The 24,447-nt window shown below is 44.0% G+C and overlaps 1 protein-coding gene across 36 annotated transcripts in view; it reads right to left on the bottom strand.

The window, feature by feature from the left end:
* The window catches only part of RCBTB1 (RCC1 and BTB domain containing protein 1), an 83,140-nt gene extending 62,728 nt beyond the window's left edge, over nt 1-20,412 (bottom strand). For 17 of the 36 annotated variants that reach the window (XR_014819374.1, XR_014819391.1, XR_014819385.1 and 14 more), the window contains exons 1-2: nt 3,017-3,113; nt 2,107-2,191 (exon numbers count right to left, since the gene is read on the bottom strand). The gene's annotated coding sequence lies outside the window, so the exon portion shown is untranslated. Of the gene's footprint in view, nt 1-2,106; nt 2,192-3,016; nt 3,114-20,315 lie in introns of those variants that run through there. The other 19 variants (XR_014819376.1, XR_014819387.1, XR_014819390.1 and 16 more) reach the window with 2 other exon arrangements.
* Nucleotides 20,413-24,447: the final 4,035 nt, after the last annotated feature.

The following is a 24,447-nucleotide window of genomic DNA, read 5'->3' as shown; positions in this document are numbered from 1 at the left end:
ATGCCATAACACCTGAGTTCACGATTGAAGCACCAGAGGACAGACCATTTCCCAAACGAGAACATTTCCTTAAGCAATAAAAAGAATACATGGGCAGAAATATTCCCCCCGCCCCGCCCCCCGCCGCCCCGTGAAATGCTAGGCTCACAAAAGTCATGGAATCCTCTCTTCTGGGGTTATGGGGTGGACAGAGACCATCCTTCAGGAATGGTCTGAATACAATCTTCCGCGATGGGAGTCATCATTTTCTGAAGTCATTTCACACCTTACACCATCTTACGTATGTTTGAGTATTATCTCCTTTTTTAAAGTGTTTCTAATACTAAAAAATATAGAGGTCTCCTTAGCTATTTGAACACTTGCTATCCAATCTCTAGCTAAACTCAGGAATCAAACAGATTTTGCTAAGTCTTTCATTAATACTCAAACTTTTGCTACTGGCTCTCCCAGGCTTAGGAATGAACTAGACTTGGACCTCACAGTACCTCTTAGCATCTGAAATCTCACTGTCTGAACAAAGCAACCCAGTAAGTTTGTACTTATACTCCAAAACATTAACTTGTTATCTTTAGAGGATATAAATTACAGGTCATGTACATTTTTCTTTATGCTTCTGTATTCTCCAAATGTTCATTACCTTGCAATTTTTTTTTTTTAAAGTCTCTACTGGAGACTTAACATGCTTGGAAATTTTAAAAAATTAAGTCCATATTGTGAGTCTCATACATAACGGATTTAGATAAGTATTTGACCTCTTCTAGGCGGTCCACTCTGGTTAAACTCGGACAACATTCCTCACGTGTGTCCTGTGCCTTCCTTAACATGCACATGATATGGAACATTTTTAGATTTTTTTTAAAACCACAGAACACTTAAACAGGTGTTCTAATGCCCTGCCTAGATCTAGACTTCTTGAGGGCTCAAACCTTGTTTCCCATGCCTGACTTACTGTTTAAGGTAGTGCACACAGAAGGAACAGCATAATAACAACGACAACAGTAACAGCAAAGGTCTCTGACTTCCCTTCAGTTTCCTCTTCCCCACTCTGAGGACCAGATAACACTGACTCAGACTTCCCAGCGTGAATTACTAATTATTAAGATGGAACCAAGCTCTCGGGAGAATGTACAGGCAACACTTTTTTTTTTTAAATGGCCACACCTGCAGCATATGGACGTGCCCAGGCCAGGGACTGAATCGGAGCCACAGCTGCAACCTATTCCTGCAACTGCAGCAAGGCAGGCAGGCTCCTTTAACCCACTGCACCGGGCTGAGGATGAACCCAAGCAGGGACCCAAGCCACTGCTGGTACATTCCTAACCCACTGAGTCACAACCGGAACTCTCAGGCAACTCTTCAAAAAGTTTAAAATAATTTTTGTAAAGCCGCACACTTGATAGCATTGATTTTTATGGCTATTCGCTTTCCGAAGTTCCAGAATTTGATCATCTGGATCACACACATAAAAATCACTATAGAAGGAATCTCTTTAAAGATTAATATCCTGGGGAAGAGGGAGAGGAGGGAAGAAGAAAGATTAACATCCTTTCTCTTCAAGAGAAACAGACTAGGAGTTCCTGTCGTGGCTCAGTGGTTAATGAATCTGACTAGGAACCATGAGGTTGCAGGTTCGATTCCTGGTTTCATTCAATGGGTTAAGGATCTGGTGTTGCTGTGACCTGTGGTGTAGGTTGCAGACTCCACTCAGATCTGACGCTGCTGGGGCTGTGGCGTAGGCGGGCAGCTGTAGCTCTGACTGAACCCCTAGCTTGGGAACCTCCATACACCACGGGTGTGACTATAAAAAGCAAAAAAAAGAAAAAAAAAAGAGAAACAGATTAGAGGGTTGAAAAAAAAGGACTTGTCTAGACGTATACATAAATGGACTGATATTTCCACAATGGATTAAAAGATATCCACTCCACAGATTAACTGCTGTATTAATAGAATTTAAATACACAGTTACATATTCAACTCTGAAAGCAGCAGCAAAGAGGTGAAATTCACCCAGTGCTCACTTCAAATGGTTAACTTCTAAAATTTAAAGCATATTATAAACTGCTGTCGAGGTTAAGTCATTTTCCCATTCCTTTCAGCATTATATACCTTGATGTTTTCGTGTCACTAGCCGTCAATGTACAGCAGTTTCAGAAACTCACAGTTTTTGCCTCCAAGAGCTATAATCCTCCCCCTAAAAAGAAGAGGCCAAAGACAAGACTATGAATATGGGGTTTTTTAAAGCATCATAACATGACTTTATAAAATTGTCATCCCCAGGTGCAGAGTTCTGCAGGAGCCAACTTCAGAGTATCTCACATGCAAATAATATAAACAAAAAGCCACTTAGGGGAGCAGAACAGTGTGCCTAGATGGTCATCTTAAATGAAACAGAGCAAGTAGTCTATCCGAGGCAGGACAAGAGAAATGATTGTTCACTCAGCTCACTGCACTCCTGGATAAAAAGTCCCGAAGAAGGGAAACCCCTGTGTGGATTCAGTGTTATGGGGGAAATGGGAAGAGTGTGGAGTTCGTCTGTGACACCACTACCACTTTGGAGGCCCAGCAGGAGATGCTAAGGTCTTGGGCGGGGCCGAGGGAGGACCGGGAGAGTGGGAGGGGAGGTCTTCTCTCAGTCAACAGCGCCGAGAGTAGTGACAGACTTTAGATACGGGCAAAACCGCGTCCCCACAGCTTTAAAAAAAAAAAAAAAAAAAAAAAAAAAAAAAAAAAAGGAGGGAGCAGGGAAAACTTTCCCGAGCCTCTCCCCACCCTGTCCCTCCTCAGAGGAAGAAACTCAAGGAGAAGAGCCAACAGTGCCGGCTGCCCCATCACCCGCCCCGACTCAGCGGCCGGCGCACTGGAGGCCGGGAGCCGGGGGCCTGGACCAGGAGGAGGGAGGGCGCAGGAGTAACGGGGCGCCTCGGCCGGGCCCGCGGGACGGGGGAGCGAGCAGAAGGCAGGGGCGGGAGGGGCCTCCGCGAGCTCGAGCCTGCGCCCCCCGCCCCGCTCCAGTTACCTGGGAGGCCAGCCGCGGCCGCGCGCCGTCCATCCAGGCCCAGCCGCCGGGAGCACGGCGGGAACCTCGGAAGCGCCGCGCGAGCGGGAGAATCGCCGGCTAGTGGCCGGCGAAGGGGCGGAGCTGGAGGGAGCGCCGGGGGCTGGGCGCCGGGTCACGTGGCCGGGCCGCCTCACGTGACGCCGACGCCCAGCGCGCCCCGCCTGCCTCGCCAGCCCCGCAGTCCGCCCGCGGGGTGGGCGGGGAGCCTGTCCTCTTTCGGCCCCGGGCTAACGAGCCCGACTCCTCCGGAAGCCGATTGGCTGTCGGAGTCCAGTCGTCGCGATGGCATTCGGTGGCTGCCGAGTTTCACAGGCTTTTGTCACTCAGGGAACCAGGGGCACGCGAGAGGTGGACTCCCGCTGCCCTCCCAGGATGCTGGCCATAGGGAGGGGGCCGTACAGCCACCCTAAGAGGACCTGAGCACACTTCTCTTCCTGCCCCATAGCGCGGTCTGCCCACTGTTGGCATTACTCAGGTGGTGCAGTCGGAGACAAAAGGACCTCGGAGGGGTCATTTTACTCCAGAAACTCATCCCCCCCCCAACATACACACTCCTCAATCCCCCATTTACCTACCAGTCGAAAAGCACCTAAGGCCGAGAAGGTGGCAACTGGACCAATATCAGAAAGAAGGAGGGGGTGAGGCAGCGGTACTCGGTAGCAGGCTGTGAAAATCGGAAGGGATCCAAGACAGAGAAGGACCCAATTTTTTTCTTGCTATAAATAAGTAAACTGAGGCCGGGAGTGGGGACGCTTCCTGCTGCCCCATCCAGCCTATCTATTGAGACCACCATCATGTTTATGTAAAGTACTGCTCAGCTCTCCAGAAACTCCCTGGCTCAACAGGATAAAGTCCCAACTTCTTGGCATAACTTTCCAAGCAAGCTTGCTCAAACTTAATTCTCCCAATTGAATAGAAAAACATTTTTGAGCATCACCAATCAGCTCTGCTAATCTACTGAAAGAAGCCTGCTTTTCCTCATCTTCCAGTGCTTGCTCACCATTGCTGGAGGCTTTGACTCCGCAGAATTCCCATTTCCCTTGACTGCCCACCTTTCTTCGGATTCCTTACTTTTTCCCTGAATTACTTTACTCCTCTTTGCATTTGTTCATTCTTTTGCCTCAGGCTGAAATGCTTTAAATTACCACCTTTTCCTCCCTTAAAGAAAATCAAAGCCAAATGGTAGTTCAAACAGTAAAAACAGATTTTAATCAAAAACGATTGCAATAGGGAAATTGAGCCCACTTCCATACTGAGGTTTCCTTTCCCCTCCTGTAATAGTTCCTGAATAAAATCTGTTCTTTTGTTGCGGAAACCGCAAAAACTGTGGCAACGGAAGGAGACAAACAGCACTCGGAGATATGGAAAAGCAAGGTTTATTCAGCACCGGTGCGGGTGCAGAGGAGTCACCTCCAGAGTCTGAGCACCAGGTCTTTGTTCTCAGTAACTTTTATACACTACAAGGTCTTGATTTTTCAATGTAAGCATCCCGGACCTCCCCCATCCCCAAGCAGACAGTGTTCCTCCCTAAGAAACTGAGCAAGCAAGGTTACAGAAGCAGAACTGATAAGGAATGCTGGGTACCTAATTAGCAGGGCTGCTGGCTTGGACAGAGAGCACACAGTTGTTACATTATTACAAGAAGGGTGGCATAGTGATAAGCACAGCTGGAAAGGCTTGTAGCTGCCTTCTTAGCCAAGGGGGGGGGTGTTTTTTAGTTAAAACTCCATTTCACTTTAACCACTGTTGAGCTCTTGTTATCTTTAATAGCACTCCAAGGTAGGTACACAACAGTCTTCTACTCATCTTCCAAAATCCAGGTCAACTACCACCCACTCACGTCTCCCTTCTCTGCATCCTCCTCCTGATTCAATAGCATCAGCAATTGAAGTTCACTCAGACTGTGTCAGATGTAACTTCTACCCTGATTTCCAGGACCCTGAACATAGTCTGATGCATGAATCTCTCATCGCTCAGAAATGTACTGGCCTTTACCTGTAAGAAGTAACTTGGCTATCCCTATCTTCTTCCCTAGATTATAAACTCTTTCTGGGCTTATTTAAGTGCCCTCAGTATTCACTGAATGAGGGTCCATGTGGTAGAAACTCAGTGTCCACTGATTGGAGGCCCTTGGATCGACCTTCAGTATCTGCTTAATAGAGCAATGGCGTGATCAATATAGCAGCTGTTCCGTGAATTTACTACAAGAGGCCCACTTTTCTCAGACTGAAGTCAGTTTCTTTAGACTCCAAGCTGATCAAAATTTCTTCAGAAAAACATGTTTGTTGAGTAAAACGGGGTTTGAGTCATAAAATATGTCCTGAGCACTCAGTGCTTATCATGTGCCAGATGCTGTATCTGGAGTGTCTTGGAGGATGAAAAATTGAGTAAGACATGGTTGCTGATCTCAGGGAATGTGTATTCTGGTTATTCCCCAGTACAGGGTGAAACATGTGATAGGAAAAGCTCAGTGAACAAAATGAGGAACCACAAATTAGACAGAGGTTTAGAGAAAAACTTTATGGGGAGATGAATTTGTAGGATAAATAGTAGTTAGATGAAGAAGGGAGGGCAGTGTGTTCAAAGGTAGGGAAGTAAGAAACAGTGTTACTTACTTAGGAAAAGAAAGTAACTCTGTATGGCTGGAATTGATCTTCTTTGCTTCTGGAACAAAGGAAACCTGATGTATTTCAAAGAATTACATATTAGTATTACTTATTGGATTGAGTAACTTTCTATCAGATAAATCATAGGCTTTTCACCTAAAATTGGCTTGTGCGCTAGTGCCAGTTTTTTGTTTGTTTCTTTGTTTTCCGGTGCCCACAGAGTATGTGGAAGTTCCTGGGCCAGGGATCAAACCCAAGCCACAGCATTAACCAGAGCCACGGCAGTGACAACCCTGGATCCTTAACCTGCTGAACCACCAGGGAACTCCTGCCAGGTGATATATATATATTTTTTTACCTTTCCTCCCCCCAGCTTCAAAAGCTCTCTATGATTGTTATCTAAAAGCAGCAAAATTATTTCTTCCACAGAAGACTATTTTAGAGCCCTCTAAACTTTTTGTACAGGGCAGAACTCAATTTACAAGTAGTACTTTAAGGAAGAAACTGGGCTCTAGCTCCAGAGGTGGGGGAGGGGGAGACAGCTCCTCCTGGCATCCGTGCTAATACAGGACTATGCGGGTAAAAAGTACCTGTCCAGAACCCAGGGAAATACATTTAATGTAAGGTTTAAGGTGAGGTGGGACATAGGAAAACCATCCCAATCACTCTTGGAGGCTTCAGCATCCCTTTCGAAAGTGGGAAACTAGGACATCCTCTTTTGTTGACTCCCTTTTGCTCATCGTGCTCTTCTGCTGGGTCATTTGGGGCAGGTGTGGGTCAGCCAAGCCGGCCCCACTTCCTTCAGCTGGACTCTCTAATGCCTGATTGAATGCACCTCTTACACAATTTTCTTTGCCAAAGAAAATCTTCTGAAGGTCCCCTAGATAGATACTTGTTTTTCACAGGTCACTGGAAAGTTCTTGATATTAAACAAGCACAATTGAAAAGGGTTTCAGTTACTTCCTCAAAGACTTGAATATGATTTCTCCCGAGAGAATGAAAACAGTTGGAAGCACTCAGATTATCTCCACCTTTTCTTGTCTGCCCTTTCCTCCCCTTGGGATTGGTCAAGACCGAGGGAAATAGGCCAGACCAGCAACCCGTTTAATGCCGAAATAAGGAATATTTAGGTCACTCTATAAAATCACTTAACCTGTTTATGTAATACATAGTCAGGAAATCTGACGGCCAATCTCAAAAACAATATCATTATTTTGAAAATTGAGAATGCTATAACTTAGAGGATTTTGAAAATGTAATAAAGTATAGACTCTGCCTAGAGGGAGATTCTACCATAATTTTCAATTAGCTTAACCAAGCAGGTAAATGATCAGTCACAGTAAATTTTACCACTTCAATCATCAACGATCAAACTACTTTGGGAGTCATTTCTACTCTCATAGTTGGGGTAAATAAACATGGCACAAAATGGGGAAGTGGGGGACGGGGAGAGGAAAGACTGAGCGAAGTGGTAATGAAGGCCTGGAAAGGAATTTTAATTCTAATTCCTTCTTCCCCTCACCCCAAGAACCAGGTGAATACCCTTTGCTCACCATGCAAACTCGTTAAATAAACACAGGCGTATCTTAGCCCTGGCCAAAGTAGGATGCTCTGCTGATTCACAGCTTCACCTGTGCAAAGGCAGACGCCATGGTGAACAGGTTGCAGAAAGATAAACCTACTTTGCTCCCTGCACCAGGCATGAGACCAGCATGAGATTGAAGCTCTCAAAGTGTCGGTATCACTTCCATATAAGATCACATTTAGGCATAAAAGTGTCCTTTGCCAGATGAAAGAGCTTCTTTTTTTCTTTTCTTTTTTTTTTTTTTTTTTTTTTTTTTTTTTTTTTTTTTTGCCTTTTAAGGACCGCACCCAAAGCATATGGAGGTTCCCAGGCTAGGGGTCAAATCAGACCTGTAGCTGCCAGCCTGCACCACAGCCACAGCAATGTGGGATCCGAGCTGCATCTGAGACCTACACCACAGCTCATGACAATGCTGGATCCTTAACCCACTGAGGCCAGGGATTGAACCCACATCCTCATTAATACTAGTCAGGTTTCTTAACCACTGAGCCACCGCAGGAACTCCTGAAAGAGCTTCTTAAATATGGAATCCAATCAAGGAATCCACTTTATACCAAAGGGGCTGTAGCAGTGGGCACATGGCCATAGAACCCATCAGAGCTATCCTGTGACATAACACCCAGAAGCTATCAGCCTAATAAGCAATAGAACAGCCTGTTGAAAACCTGGCTGAACTGCCAACTTGGAGATGGTACCATGTGAAGGTAAAGTGCCCCTGTCCAGGACGCAGTTAAGCTCTAAATCAGTCACCATCATGTGGCGCTATACCCCAACAGAAGAGTACCTGGAAATGAGACCCAAGGGGTGTCCCTGTTTACCAGTCAATTACAGTGACCCTCCAAGCATTTGGAGAATTTGTGCTTTTCATCCTCCCAACTGTAACTACATGTTTAAAGCTCTTGGAGTTTCCCGCTGTGGCGCAACAGGATCGGGGGCGTTTGGGGAGCACTGGGATGCTGGTTCGATGCCCAGCCTAGCACAGTGGGTTAGGGAGCCAGCGTTGCCACAGCTGTGGCTTAGGTTGCAACTGCAGCTTGGATCTGATCCCTGGCCCAGGAACTCCATATGGTGTGGGGCAGTCAAAAAAAAAGGTCTTGGTCCTGGGGGTGGGGTTGGGAGTACCTTTCTACCAGGGAACACAGCTAGAGTCTTCAGAGAACTTTTTTTTTTTTTTTTTTTTTTTTTGTCTTTTTGCCTTTTCTAGGACTGCTCCCGCAGCATATGGAGGTTCCCAGGCTAGGGGTCGAATCGGAGCTGTAGCCGCCAGTCTACACCACAGCCACAGCAACTCAGGATCCAAGCCTCGTCTGCCACCTACACCACAGCTCACGGCGACGCTTAATCCTTACCCGACTGAGCAAGGCCAGGGACCAAACCCGCAACCTCATGGTTCCTAGTCAGATTCGTTAACCACTGCGCCACGACGGGAACTCCAAGTCTTCAGTGAACTTTAAGCTACACCACATTCAGGTACTTTGGGGCCCTTATGTCAAATATGAGCAGGCAGGAGTTCCCATCGTGGCACAGTGGTTAATGAACCCAACCAGGAACCATAAGGTTGCAGGTTCGATCCCTGGCCTTGCTCAGTGGGTTAAGGATCAGACGTTGCCATGAGCTGTGGTGTGGGTCTCAGATGCAGTTCAGATCCCACATTGCTGTGGCATAGGCCAGCAGCTACAGCTCTGATTCGGCCCCTAGCCTGGGAACCTCCATATGCCGCGGGTATGGCCCTAAAAAAAAAAAAAAAAAAAAAAAAAAAAAAAAAAAGATGAGCCGGCAAGAATAAGATCCTGGTGGAGGGTAACTGACTCTTACCATCAAGAGGCAGTAGAGTTTCTGTTACACACGGAAGCAGAGACATGCGTTTGACACCCAGATAATCAACTTGAACGTCTCTCTGCGTTGTCTGTGCAACCTGCTGGCAAATGGATAAGAGCTGCAGGTGCTGCTGGGAAGAGCACAGTAAACAGTAACTGGAATGCATGGATTTTGAGAGTCTGAGTCACTCTACTAGGTATGTCGCCTAAACCTTCAGAGGTGCTGAAGGGGTAGCACCTCTGGGTAGTGAGGAGGCTCTAGAAAGGTCAGCAGAGGCGGGAAAGAATGGGTATAGTTTGCTGCCTCAAGACCAGCTGCAGCAGCAGAGGGGGCTTCTAGCTCATCTCACTAACCTTCCTTTTGTAAGCATCCCCCTGGGGAAAATGGTACCCCAGTGCCCTGAAGGAGCCGCTCCTCAGACTCTTGTGAAGAAAGTGGATCTGAATGATGGGAGGCATGGACCGTCCTGGATGCAGTCTGGGATGGCCCCCCCAGACCACAGCTGTCAGCCCTCTCTGGAATTGCTTCAGCTGAAGAGGGCTGGTTTGCTCAAAGTCAGCTCCTCTGCGGGGAAGCCAGCCTTGGCTGACTGATGCTCAATCCTATTTTCTTTGGTGCAGCAGGCATTGATTAGAGCCCTACCCTAATAAACGTCCCATGTGCTAATCGCCATCTCAGAGCTGACTTCCCAGGAAATCTTATCAGTGGCAGTTTCTCTAGTGTCGCCTGCAGTTTGAAGGAGAAGACAATAAACAAATAAAATAAATGTGGGATTTGTACTCGGAAGGAAATGAGCAAGATGCAGGGACAGCAAATACAGGCAAGGTGACATTTAAGCCAAGAGAAGTCAGCCATGGGAAGAGGAGGTAAGAGGGCAATTGAGAAAGGGAAACATCGTAAATAAAGGCTCCTCCCCAAAGAGCTTAGCTTGTTGAAGTACAACCCAGAGCTCTGTATTCTTTTGCAAGGATTTTGTTTCAAATGCGATGGGAGCCCTTTAAAGGGTTTTAAGCCAGAGAGTAAAATGCCATGATTCGCATTTAAAAAATATATCTCTGATGGTGTGGAGAACAGACTAAGAGGCAACCATGAAGGAGGTTACTGCAGCATTAAGAAACAGGCCCGCTTAGGGTTAAGGATCCAGCATTGCTGTGAGCTGTGGTATGGGTCGAAGACATGGCTCAGATCCTGAGTTGCTATAGTTGTGATGTAGGTAGGTAGGCAGCTACAGCTCCGATTTGACCCCTCGCCTGGGAACCTCTATATGCCCTAAAAAGACAAAAAGACCAAAAAAGAAACATGCCCACTCAAAAGTTCGCCCCTTCCCTCCAAATCATGTTCCAGGTGCCTAAGACCAGGGCCTTCGTAGGCCGCTTCTAGCATCTGCGTGGACTTCTTCCCTATGTCCCTCCCCCAAGGACAGCCTGCACACCCTCAGGGTCATGGGGTGGCCAGGAAGGGACTGTTATAGGGTCTAGAAGTGGAGTGTCCCCAAGCATGTGTGAGAGGCACCTTACAATGTGAGATAAAGCTGGGATTGGAGAAGATGGGGGAGGAACTCCGGGACAGGGATCAGAGTGGTAATCTCCCCCTGTGGAGTTCCCGTCGTGGCTCAGGGGAAACGAATCTGACTGGCATCCATGAGGACGAAGATTGGATCCCTGGCCTCGCTCAGTGCGTTAAGGATCCAGCGTCGCAGTGAGCAGTGGTGTAGGTCAAAGACAAGGCTAGGATCCTGTGTGGCTGTGGCTGTGGCCTAGGCCAGGGGCTACAGCTCGGATTCCACCTAGAGCCTGGGAACCTTCATATGCCATGGGTATGGCTCTAAAAAGACAAAAAAAAAAAAAAAAAACCGTCTCCCTGCTGTGCCAAGTTCCAATATGGTACCCCAAAGATTCCAAAAATCCTAAATTCAAGGCTTGGCTATCCAAATTTTAAAAAGCTATCTTTAAGCTATCTTTGTCAAGATACAATAGAACATATCTTATTTAACAACTTGTTAGCTTGATTTTAACTTATAATTTTTTTTTTTCCTTTTTTGGCTGCCCCAAGGCACATGGAGTTCCCTGGCCCGGGATGAGATCCGAGCCACAGTTGTGACTTAAGCCACAGCTGCAGCAACTCCGGATCTTTAACCCACTGTGCCTGGCTGGGGATCCAGTCTGCGTCTCAGTGCTCCCAAGATGCCACAGATCCCGTTGCACCACAGCAGGAACTCCAATTTATAAATTTTTAGACATAAGCTATGTGGACCTCCATTTGTAATTTTCCCCTGGGATTACAAATGTTAGGGATGGGCCTGAAAGTCACAGTCCCTACAAAGAAACAATACAAAGACAAAGCTGGCTTCTTATCACAAACAGTAGATGCCAGAGGATAATGAAGTAATATCTTCCAAATGATGGTGGAAAATATCTGTTGATCTAGAACTCTCTATCCAGTTAAACAAATATTCAAAAGTAAGGATTAAAAACAGACAATTTTCAAATCAAGACGAAGAAGACAAACCCAGGAGGAAGGATTAGAATGCAAGAATCATTAATGAGCAAGGAAATTAGTAGACACATGGCTAAATCTAAGTAAATACTGAGTATGAAAAACTACTCGTGAGCTGTAGTGTAGGTCACAGACACGGCTCGGATCCCGTGTTGCTGTGGCTCTGGTGTAGGCCAGCAGCTACAGCTCCGATTCGACCCCTAGCCTGGGAACCTCCATATGCCGTGGGAGCAGCCCAAAGAAATAGAAAAAAGACCAAAATAATAATAATAATAATAATAATAATAAAAATTACTAATTTTTAGGAGGAAAAGGAACCCTCGTACACTGTTGGTGGGAATGTAAACTGGTACACCCACCATGGACAACAGTGTGGAGGTTTCTTAAAAAACGAAAAAGTTACCAGAGGGTCCAGAAATCCCACTCTTGGGCATATATCCAGAGAAGACAAAAACTCTAAATCAGAAAGATAACATGCACCCCACTGTTCACAGCAGGACTATTTACAATAGCCATGGCCTAGAAGCAACCTAAGTGTCGGTCAACAGAGCAGTGGATAAAGGTGTGATATATATAAACAATGGGGGAGTTCCCGTCGTGGCGCAGTGGTTAACGAATCCGACTAGGAACCATGAGGTTGCGGGTTCGGTCCCTGCCCTTGCTCAGTGGGTTAACGATCCGGCGTTGCCGTGAGCTGTGGTGTAGGTTGCAGACGCGGCTCGGATCCCGAGTTGCTGTGGCTCTGGCGTAGGCTGGCAGCTACAGCTCCGATTAGACCCCTAGCCTGGGAAACTCCATATGCCGCGGGAGCGGCCCAAGAAATAGCAACAACAACAACAAAAAGACAAAAGACAAAAAAAAAAAAAAAAACAATGGGACATCTCTCAGCTGTCAAACAGAATGAAATAATGCCATTTGCAACAACACCAATGGACCTAGAGATTATCATATTAAGTGAAGTAAGTCAGACAAAGCCAAATATTATATTTCTATGAGGAATCTAAAGAATAATACACATGAATCTATATACAAAACAGACTCACAGACACGGAAAACAAATTTATGGTTACCGAAGGGGAAAGGGAGCGAGGTAAAGGATAAATTAAGAGTATGGGATTAACGGATACAAACCTCTATATACAAACTAGATAAGCAACAAGGATTTACTGTGTAGCACAGAGAATTATATTCAGTATATTCAATCTTGTGAATACCTATATCTGAAAAAACATACATATGTATAACTGAATCACTTTTCTGTATACCTGAAACTAACACAATATTGTAAATCAACTATATGTCAATTAAAAAACACTCATTTTAGAGGATAGACACAAAGTGAAACTAAGATATTACACAGCAATCAAACTGAAGGTGAAAGAGGAGCTCCCATAGTGGCACAGCAGAAATGAATCCAACAAGGAACCATGAGGTTTCGTGTTGGATCCCTGGTGTCGCTCAGTGGGTTAAGGATCTGGCATTGCCATGAGCTGTGGTGCAGGTTGCAGATGCGACTTGGATCTGACATTGCTATGGCTCTGGCGTAGGCCGGCGGCTGCAGCTCCAATTCAACCCCTAGCCTGGGAACCTCCATGTGCTGCAGGAGTGGCCCAAGAAATGGCAAAATGACAAAACAAAACGAAACAAAAAAACCACTGAATAAGTCATAATACTGACTGAAGTCATCACAAGGGGGAAATCATTTAAAATATTATTTTACACAGATGTAGCCAACAAACTAGTGGTTACCTGTAAGGAAAGGGAAGGGGGCGGGGCAAGGTGAGAGGAGGGGAATAAGAGGTACAAACTAGCATGTATAAGATAAGCTACAGGGTATACAGCACAACACAGGGAACACAGCCAATATTTCGTAACTATATATGGAATATAAGCTTTAAAAATCGTTCGTCACGGAGTTCCCATCGTGGCTCAGCAGAACCTGACGAGTATCCATGAGGATGCAGGTTTGATCCCTGGCATCTCAGTGGGTTAAGGAGCCAGCATTGCTGTGAGCTGTGGTAGATCGCAGATGTGGCTTGGATCCCCACGTTGCTGTGGCTGTGGTGCAGGCCAGCAGCTACAGGTCCGATTCGACCCCTAGCTTGGGAACCTCCATATGCCATAGGTTCAGCCCTAAAAAGACAAAAAAAATTGTCCATCACTATGTTGTACACCTGAAATTTATATGATATTGTACATCAACTATACCTCACTTTTTTTTTTGGCTGTGCCCACAGTATGTGGAAGTTCCCAGATCAGGGCTTGAACCCACGCCACAGCAGCAACCTGAGCCACTACAGTGACTACACCAGATTTTTAACCTGGTGAGCCATAAGAACACTCCTATACCCCAATTATATTTTATTATTTTTTTGGGGGGGTCTTTTTGCCTTTTCTAGGGCCGCTCCCACGGCATATGGAGGTTCCCAGGCTAGGGGTCTAATCGGAGCCTACACCACAGCCACAGCAACATGGGATCCAAGCCGTGTCTGCAACCTTCATCACAGCTCATGGCAATGCCAGAGCTTAACCCACTGAGCAAGGCCAGGGATCGAACCTGCAACCTAATGGTTCCTAGTCAGATTCGTTAACCACTGCGCCACGATGGAACTCCCCTATACCTCAATTTTAAAAAAAATAAATAAAATGTTGTTTTAAAGGTAGCACAAACAAATTTTTTATTTGATTTTCCTTGTTTTATATTGTTATATTTCCCCACAAAATGTAAAATATATTAATACAAAATATTTTGAGAGTTACATGCAAGAACTGCTCAGATTTTTGCTATTTCTACACACAACTTTATCTCCTAGACTTTCTCTAGTTTTAAAAAAAGGAGGGGCCAAATCTTGAGTACTGCAGTATTGCTTGTGCTTTAAGTTCAGAGTTTTTAGGCTCCTGGTTTGTATCATTAAGAGGCATAATGGAGATACCACTATGGCAGAGTGCATTGAGACTCTGACTGCAGTGGCTTGAGTTGCTGTGAAGGTGCAGGTTTGATCCCTGCCTGGGCACAGTGAGTTAAAAGGATCGGCATTGCCGCAGCTATGGCTTAGATTTAATTCCTGGCCTGGGAACTTCTATATGCCACTGGTACAGCTATAAGATTTAAAAAAAAGAGAAAGAGAAAAAGAGTCATGATACTGGGAGTTCCCTCGTGATGCAGCAGGTTAAGGACCTGGTGGTGTCATTGCTGTGGTTCTTGTTACAGTTGTGGTGCAGGTTTGATTCCTAACCCAAGAACTTCCGCTTGCCATGCTGTGGCAAAAAAAAAAAAAAATTCATAATATCTAACATTTATTAAGCAGGTATTGTGCTAAGTGCTTTACATGCAATTTTAGTTAACGCTAGCTGCTGTAATAGTCAAATCCCAGAATCTCATGGCTTAACAAAATTGAAATTTGTTTCTCACTCACATAAAGTCCAAAACGAGTGTTGCTACTAGTTATAAAGCTCTCCTCCATGCTGTGATTTGGGGACCAAGTTTCCTTCCATTTCCTGAAGATGTGGTTCTGCCAATTTCAAACAAGTGGCTTCTAGAGAAACTACAGAAGTTGAAAGAACAAGGAGAATCACAATGGGAGAGTTTTGTGAGCTGAGCCTAGAAGTAGGATGCATTGCTTCTTGAATTCCATCAGCCACAATGAACTGCAGGTAAAGATGCAAAATGTGGTTTAGCTGATTGCCCGTGAAGAAAAAGAAATGGTTTGGCTTATGGTTTGGCAGTCTCTGCCGCACATACGTTTTTTTCCCCATTTCATCCTAACACCCCATTGGATATGTACATAATTTATACCACTTTACAGATGAGGAAACTGGAAATTGGATAAGCTAAATCCCTTTCCTAATAACTCATGGTCAATAAATGGCAGAACTCAAATTAAAACCTAGGCAATCTAACTCAAAAACTATACATATTTTCTCTTTTTTGACTGCCCCACAGCACATGGAGTTCCCTGGTCAGCACCACAGCTGGGGCAACATGGGATCCTTTAACTCACTGTGCCGGGCCAGGGATTGAACCTGTGTCCTCCTGTTGCAGAGGTACTGACCACCCTGTTGCAACACAGCAGGAACTCCCTAAAGCTATATTCTTTATCAAGGTAACTGCGATATGACTGAAATTCTTATTCTTGAAGAATATTTAAACTTTCTTTTAATGTAAGAGAGGTATGACAATTTAAGAACTGTGATTAATCCAAATCCATTATTTCCTTTTTTTTTTTTCTTTTTGCTATTTCTTGGGCCGCTCCCGCGGCATATGGAGGTTCCCAGGCTAGGGGTCGAATCGGAGCTGTAGCCACTGGCCTACACCAGAGCCACAGCAACGCGGGATCCGAGCCGCGTCTGCAACCTACACCACAGCTCACAGCAATGCCGGATCGTTAACCCACTGAGCAAGGGCAGGGACCGAACCCGCAACCTCATGGTTCCTAGTCGGATTCGTTAACCACTGCGCTACGACGGGAACTCCTCCTTTTTTTTTAAAGAGCTGCACCCGCGGCATATGGAGGTTCCCAGGTATCTAATCAGAGCTACAACTGCCAGCCTATACCATAGCCACAGCGAAGCGGGATCTGAGCCGCGTCTGCCACCTACACCACAGCTCATGACAACACCGGATCCTTAACCCACCGAGCAAGGCCAGGGATCAAGCCCGCATCCTCATGGAGACTAGTCGGCTTTGTTTCTTCTGTGCCACAATGGGACTCCCAAACCCATCATTTTCGTGATGAAGAAACTGAGATCCAGAGGTGGAAGGTCCTTTTGAAGGTTCAAATCATTGCTGCTCAGGCATCATACAATATAAAGAACATTTTCTAAGAAAATATAATTTTGAAAAACTAATAACTTATGTCATCTTTTCTAAAAGTTTACTTCCTAAAAGATGTGGTTTATTTTAATGTAGATAAAGCCAAGCATTGAGATTTGTTGCTTGAAGAGGACGCACAATGCAGAGTAAGCCTGCCACCGTGTGGCGAGGGCGGAAACCCAAGGTCTGTTAAATGTTCTATTCCCGTTTATTGTTTGCTTCCAGTTTATTCACTAACCAGCCCAGATCTGATACTGCCTTTGATAAGAAATTCACACCCAGCTATAGTAAATTCTATAGGTTTAAGAACTTTTAAACTTCATCCAATTCTAAAACCACTGCAATATTTCTGATCCTGCCACCAGGGTGATCCCATGTTAAAATGTGGCATTTTCACAAGAGGGTTAATTACTTCAGTGCTTCACAAACAAGGAAACAAATTTAACAATTAGTAGGATTTTAGGCATGGAGGGTACTTCATTTTGCTTTAACAGTTCATCACATAGTCTAACCTATTCCAGCTTGGCAGAATTCTACAGTGGGATTTGAAGCTTTAGTGAAATTAAATGTGTAATTTAGCTGGCCCTTGTCTAGAATCCATATTCAGTGTTCCTTGGCATGAAAAAGAAATGTGTTGCTTCTGTAAGAAATTTCTCACATTTAAAAAAATAAATTATTACTTTATACATCTCTCTATAATATGTAGTGAACACTGCCATATACTATCAGCCAAATTATGATTTATAGAGAATATTATCCTATTTATATTATAAAATATTCCAGATGAAGATCTCATATCCAAAGGTTAGAATCTAAAAATTATTTGGCATTCTGTAGTAGATTTCATCTGTTTAGCCAAATTTCACAAATCTGGCAATATAAACTTACCCTTAAAAACTATCCTCGGAGTTCCCCATTGTGGCTTAGCAGAAACAAATCTGACTAGCACCCATGAGGATGCAGGTTCAATCCCTGGCCTCACTCAGTAAGTTAAGGATCCAGCATTGTTGTGAACTGTGGTATAGGCTGCAGACGTTGTGGTGTATTTCCCGAGTTGCTGTGGCTGTGGTGTAGGTGAGCAGCTACAACTCTGATTCAACACCTAGCCTGGGAACCTCCATATGCCATGGGTATGGCCCTAAAAAGACAAAACAAAAAACAAAAAAAAAACCCAAAAGAAAACAAAAAACTATTCTCCATGAATTATACTGATTTGTTTATAAGAAAAACAAATGACAACTGGTGTTTCTTTTTATTTGCCCATAATTTAATTTAGAGGTCCTCAAATTTTTTGTTTGTTTTTTTAGGGCCACCCCTGCAGCATATGAGGTTCCCAGGCTGGGGTCTAATTGGAGCTGTTGCTGCTGGCCTATGCTAGAGCCACAGCAACGCCAGATCCTTAACCCACTGAGGGAGGCCAGGGATCGAACCCGAAACCTCATGGTTCCCAGTAGGATTCATTTCCGCCGCGCCACAACAGGAACTCCGAGGTCCTCAAATTTTTATTATAAAATATATTTGTGCAAAACCTACAGAAAACATTATACTTAATGCAAATATTGGAAGCATTACCACTAAAGACAGCATGGATTTTTTTAAAAAATAGCCACCAATTCTTTGGTACCCCCTCCCATGTAGAGACAGAGTCTGTGTATACCCCCTTTGAATGTGGGTGGGCTTATCATTTGTAACCAATAAAATGCAGCAGAGGTGGCCCTGTGTGACTACCGAGGCTGGGTTGGAAAAGGCGATGCAGCGGCTTGCTTGTTTCCTGGAACATCTGCCCTTGGAGCAAATCAAATAATGAAATGGAATAAAGAAGACGGAAACCTTCAAACCTACACCTGTAGGTCAGGTATGAACGAACATGCAATAAAGGTGGTTGGTTAGCCAGGAGGACAAGATAGCTTGTTCATTAAATAGCATTTATTCAACTCCTCTAAGTTGTTGATTTTATTGGCATAAGGTTATTCATGATATCCTCCTTGTCAGTTTTCTTCATGTCTAAAATCTATAGTCATGTCTCTTTTTTTATTCCTCATAATTTTCTTTTTCTTCATCAGCCTGAGCAGCAGTTTATTGATTTTATTAATCTTTTCAAAGAATCAACATTTGACTTTCTCAGTTTTCTCTATTTTTTCCATTTGATGGATTTCTATTCTTATTTTGATTATTTTATTTCTTGTATATATTTTGTATTTAGTTTGCTTTTTTTTTCCTCTAATTTTGAGATTGGCACTTCGATCATTGATTTTTATATTTTTTTCTCTTCTAATATAAGCATTTAAGTGTATGTTTCCCGGGGCTTTTGTTGTAACCCACACATTTTTTATTTTTTATTTTATTTTTTTAATTAAAAAAATTTTTTATGACTGAACCCATGGCATATGGAAGTTCTCAGGCCAGAGACTGAATCCAAGCCACAGCTGGGCAATGCTGCATCCTTTAACCCACTGGGCCAGGCCTGGGGATCAAACCTGTGCCTCTGCAGCCACCCCTGCTACTGCAGTCAGATTCTTAACCCACTGTGCCACAGCGGGAACTCCCTAACCCGCAAATTTTGATACATTATACTTTCATTTTCATTCAGCTCAAAATATTTTCTAATTTCCCTCGCAATTTTGTCTTTGATCTATGGGTTAATTAGAAGTATATTATTTAATTTCCAAAAATTTGGGGGGGGAGTTTCCAGGTATCTTTCCATTATTTATTGCTACCTTAATTCCACAGAGGAATATACTCAGTGTGATTTCAATTCTTCTATAATTATTGAGACGTGTTTTATAGTTCACCATATGGGCTACACTGGTGAATATACTGTGCTTCCCCCCTCCCAGTGTAATCACTGGGCACACTGACAAGACAGCATTCTGTCCCAAGATGGCAAATAGGAACCAGGGAGATGCCGGCTGGCAGGCCCCACCCTAGGAGACAGACTGCATCCAGGCTTGAAGGAGACAGACTCCAACTCAAAAAATAAGAACATGAACCCCCTGGTTGTTAGCTCATTTGTCTTCTGATTCAGGGTCTCCTGTTGTCATTCTACGTGGTTCCATGAAAACCCAGAGAGATGCTGTAAAACAAGTGTGCTATTTTTTTAAATTCATGGAACAAAGAAGAGCCCTTGAAATATTTTATTTTATCTTATTTTGTCTGTCTTTTTGAGGCAGCACCCAAAGCACATGGAAGTTCCTGGGCTAGGGGTTGAATCAGAGTTATGACGCCTGACCTACACCACAGCCATAGCCACGCCAGATCCAAGCCAAGGCTGTGACCTACTCTGCAGCTCACAGCAATGCCAGATCCTTAGCCCACTGAGCAAGGCCAGGGATCAAACCCACACATCCTCATGGATACTAGTTGGGTTCGTTACCACTGAGCCACCATGGGAATTCTGAAATACTTTTTAAAAATGATAGATGAAATGAAAAGTATAAAGGAAGGTTTTTTTTTTGTTTTTGTTTGTTTTTTGCCCTTTGTGCCTTTTCTAGGGCCACTCCTGTGGCATATGGAGGTTCCCAGGCTAGGGGTCGAATCGGAGCTTAGATTCGCTGGCCTACGCCAGAGCCACAGCAACACCAGATCCAAGCCTCATCTGAGACCTACACCAGAGCTCACAGCAATGCCAGATCCTTAACCCACTGAGCAAGGCCAGGGATCGAACCTGAAACCTCATGGTTCCTAGTCGGATTCATTAACCGCTGAGCCAGGACAGGAACTCCTTTTTTTTTTTTTTTTTCTGGAAAGTTTAAAAGATAATGTTGAAGAAATCTTCCAGAAGAGTGAAAAGGCAAAGAAATAAGAAAGGAAAGAAAATATTTTTTAAATTAGCAAATAAGTCAGAGCTCAACAACTAAACAATAGGACTTCCAGTAAGAGAAACATAAAGAAGTGGAGAGGAGAATTCAAGAAGATGTCCCAGAATTTAAGGTAACTTACCTTTAGCAGTAGGCAGCAGAGTAAAGGGTCTACTAATCTTCCAACATAATGGGTGAAAGTAGACTCACAAATGCCTGTTTATGAAATTTTGGAATTCCTGAAACAAAGAGAAAATTTTTATGAGCTTCCAGGAAAAAAAAAAAAAAGTCACAAAGAGTCAGCCTGGGTTTTTTATTCTCAACAGCAACAGTGGAAGCCAGAACACAAAGAAGCAATGCCTTCAAAGTTCTGAGAGGAAATAATTTCTATCCCAGACTTTCATACCATAGCCAAACTATCGATCAGTTGCCAGAGTAAAATAAAGACATTTTCAGAATTTCAAGTTCTTAAAAAACATACCTCCCATGCATCCCAGAAGCTACTGAAGATGTGCTCCACCAAGACAATAGTGTGTCAACCTAAATGTCCATTGACAGATGATTGGATTAAGAAGATGTGGTACATATACACAATGGAATACGACTCAGCCATAAAAAAGAACAAAATAATGCCATTTACAGCAACATGGATGGAACTACAGACTCTCATACTAAGTGAAGTAAGTTAGAAAAAGAAAGACAAATACCATGTGATATCACTTAAATCTGGAATCTAATATATGGCACAAATGAACCTTTCCACAGAAAAGAGACTCATGGACATGAGAACAGACTTGTGGTTGCTAAGGGGGTGGGATGGTCTGGGAATCTGAGGTTAAGAGATGCAAACTATTGCATTTGGAATGAATAAGCAATGAGCTCCTGCTGTATTGCACAGGGAACTGTATCTAATTACGATGGAACATGATGGCAGATAACGTGAAAAAAAGAATGTACCTGTATATATGTGACTGGGTCACTTTGCTGTACAGTAGAAATTGACAGAACATTGTAAACCAGCTATGATGGAAAAAATAAAAATCATTAAAAAAAAAAAAAAGACAGCAGTGTATACCAAGAAAGGAGAAAACCTGGCCTCCAAAAGCAGAGGATACAACACAGGAGGCAGGTCAAAGGGATCGCAAAGAGGATAGGTATACTACATAGAGAAGCAGTTCAAATTGGGGTGGTTTGACTCAAGAGACAGATGCATGAGGACTGTTATCATCAAGCTCTCTGCAGTCACCACACCCTCTTTACCTGGAGGAAGACACTTGCAGGCCACCCTGGGTCAGATTTGTAACTGGATTTGGTTGGCCTTGAACATGTGCCTGGCTCAGATTCTTTTAATTTTTTTTTTTTTTTTTTTTTGCCTTTTCTAGGGCCACTCCCTTGGCATATGGAGGTTCCCAGGCTAGGGGTCTAATTGGAGCTGTAGCCGCCGGCCTACACCACAGCCACAGCAATGCAGGATCCGAGCCTTGTCTGTGACCTACACCACAGCTCACGGCAACGCCGGATCCTTAACCCACTGAGCAAGGCCAGGGATCGAACCCTCAACCTCATGGTTCCTAGTCGGATTCGTTAACCACTGCGCCACGATGGGCTCAGATTCTCATCTGCAGTTGGTTGGCCTTGAACAAGTCTCCCCTCCTCTCCATGCCCTACTGCCAGGATCAGCTGAGATGATTACTTTCATTCCAAGAAGTATTCTGATTGGCTGGCTCCTAGGAGCTGAAAATAAAGAGCAGTCTGACCATGGATAACCAGTACTGGCCTGCACTGGAGGCTCGCTGGCTCCCTAGCTGTGGTAAGCCCTGTGCTTCGTAAACTGTCAGTGTCTGGCCCAATGACTACCTCAGAAGGGGCTCTTGCAAAACTCCCAAGGAAGATAAATTCAGCAAATCTGTGACTCAGAGACTCTCTAGGAAGCCTCCATGGAATACTGATAGTGTTCCTTCTTGTTGAGATTCATGCTTGCTTCCCAGTTTTTGTATTGATCACTTTTCATTTGTATTTATATAAAGACAGCTGTGGTAGTTCCTGTTGTGGCTCAGTGGAAAGGAATCCAACTAGTATCCATGAGGATGTGGGTTCAATCCCTGGCATTGCTCAGTGGTTCAGAGATCCAGTGTTGCCATGTGCTGTGGTGTAGGTCGAAGACGAGGCTCGGATCTGGTGTTGCTGTGGCTGTGGTGTAGGCTGGCAGCTATAGCTCCAATTCGACCCCTAGCGGGAGCCTCCATGTGCCACAGGTGCAGCCCTAAAGAGCAAAAAATCAAAAAAGATAACTGTGGACAGATGATATAACATTTGATTAAAAATAAAACAGAAAAAAAAAGTTGACTCAAGTTAATCTCTTTTAGCCTCAGTTTCTATATTTATAAATGGAAACCAAAAAAATCTCAGAACTGTCGGGAGGAATAAATAAACTAATGTAGATATCATTTATGATACAGACTAGGGGCTTAATTGGTGATGGTTATATTTTTTTAATCTCAATTTTTAAAAAATTTTGGCCATGTCTGCAGTATGAGGAAGTTCCTGGGCCACAGATTGAACTCTTGCCCTGGCTGTGACCTGTGCTACAGCAGTGACAACACCAGACCCTTAATAACTAGGCCATTTAAAATCTCAATTTATGACTCGAAAAGACACATGTACTCCATTGTTCATTGCAGCATTATTTTCAATAGCCAAGACATGGAAACAACCTAAATGTCCATCAACAGAGGAGTGGATAAAGAAGATGTGGTACATATACACAATGGAATATTATTCAGCCATTAAAAGGAACGGAATACCAGCATTTTGAGCAACATGGATGGACCTAGAAATTATCATGCTAAGTGAAGTCAGTCAGACAATGAGACACCAACATCAAATGCTTTCACTTACATGTGGAATCTGAAAAAAAGGACGCAACAAACTTTTTTGCAGAACAGATACTGACTCAGAGACTTGGAAAAACTTATAGTTTCCAAAGGAGACAGTTTGGGGGGTGAGGGGATGCGCTGGGCCGTGAGATGGAAATCCTGTAAAATTGGATTGCGGTGATCATTGTACAACTATAAATGTAATAAATTCATTGAGGATTAAAAATCATAAAAATAAAATAAAGACATCATCAGCCTCCAGGATGTCCAGGGTAAAAAAAAAAAAATCTGTATTTAACATGACATTTCCTTTGGTGTGCGAGGATGTGAGCGTGTCGTGTGTGTTTGGGGTTGTCCATACAAAGTGTAGTAAGGCAGGCGCAGCTTGCAGAGGCTTCCAGGCAACTTTTGAATTCCTGCAGAAAAAACTGTGAAATGCGACGAGGCAGAGGAGCCCCAGAAGGCTGTGAGCTATGGCAGAATCAGAGGTTTTGGTAAACTGGAATAGTTTACACCTCTTATACAGATTTTTATGTTTTACTATGGACATTTTCAAATGTATGTAAAATGGAGAGACTAATCTAGAACATCCCTGGTCTACCTGGCTTCAACAATGATCAATTATGGCCAATCTTGTTATATTTATGTCCCAAAGCTACTTCTCTTTTGACAGATGATTTTTTTTTTTGTCTTTTGTCTTTTTGTTGTTGTTGTTGTTGTTGCTGTTGCTGCTATTTCTTGGGCCGCTCCCGCGGCATATGGAGGTTCCCAGGCTAGGGGTCGAATCAGAGCTGTAGTCACCGGCCTACACCAGAGCCACAGCAACGCGGGATCCAAGCCGCGTCTGCAACCTCCACCACAGCTCACGGCAACGCCGGATCGTTAACCCACTGAGCAAGGGCAGGGACCGAACCCGCAACCTCATGGTTCCTAGTCGGATTCGTTAACCACTGCGCCACGATGGGAACTCCTGACAGATGATTTTTAAGCTAATAACAGAATCACATAATTTCACCTGTAAATATTTTAGAGTTATACTTCTTATGGCCCTAAAATGAATGTAATAAATTCTTTTTTTTTTTTTTTTTGGTCTTTTTGTCTTTTTTTCTAGGGCCGCTCCCGAGGCATATGGAGGTTCCCAGGCGAGGGGTCTCATCGGAGCTGTAGCCACCGGCCTACACCACAGCCACAGCAACACTGGATCATTAACCCACTGAGCGAGGCCAGGGAACCTCATGGTTCCTAGTCAGATTTGTTAACCACTGCGCCACAACGGGAACTCCGAATTTAATAAATTCTTTTAAAAAATAATAAAAAAGTAACTAAGCAGACTTACTAACGTGCACTCACATGGAGAAATCACACAAATGTTGTTAAATGAAATAAGGAAGTTACAGA

The sequence above is a fragment of the Sus scrofa genome, chromosome 11 (assembly GCF_054392235.1).
Source record: "Sus scrofa isolate SSC_HxYL_T2T_F1_AM1 chromosome 11, Sscrofa_HxYL_maternal_Yorkshire_Landrace_v2.0, whole genome shotgun sequence".
NCBI lineage: Eukaryota > Metazoa > Chordata > Mammalia > Artiodactyla > Suidae > Sus > Sus scrofa.
This window is presented reverse-complemented; position numbering and strand designations above follow the sequence as displayed.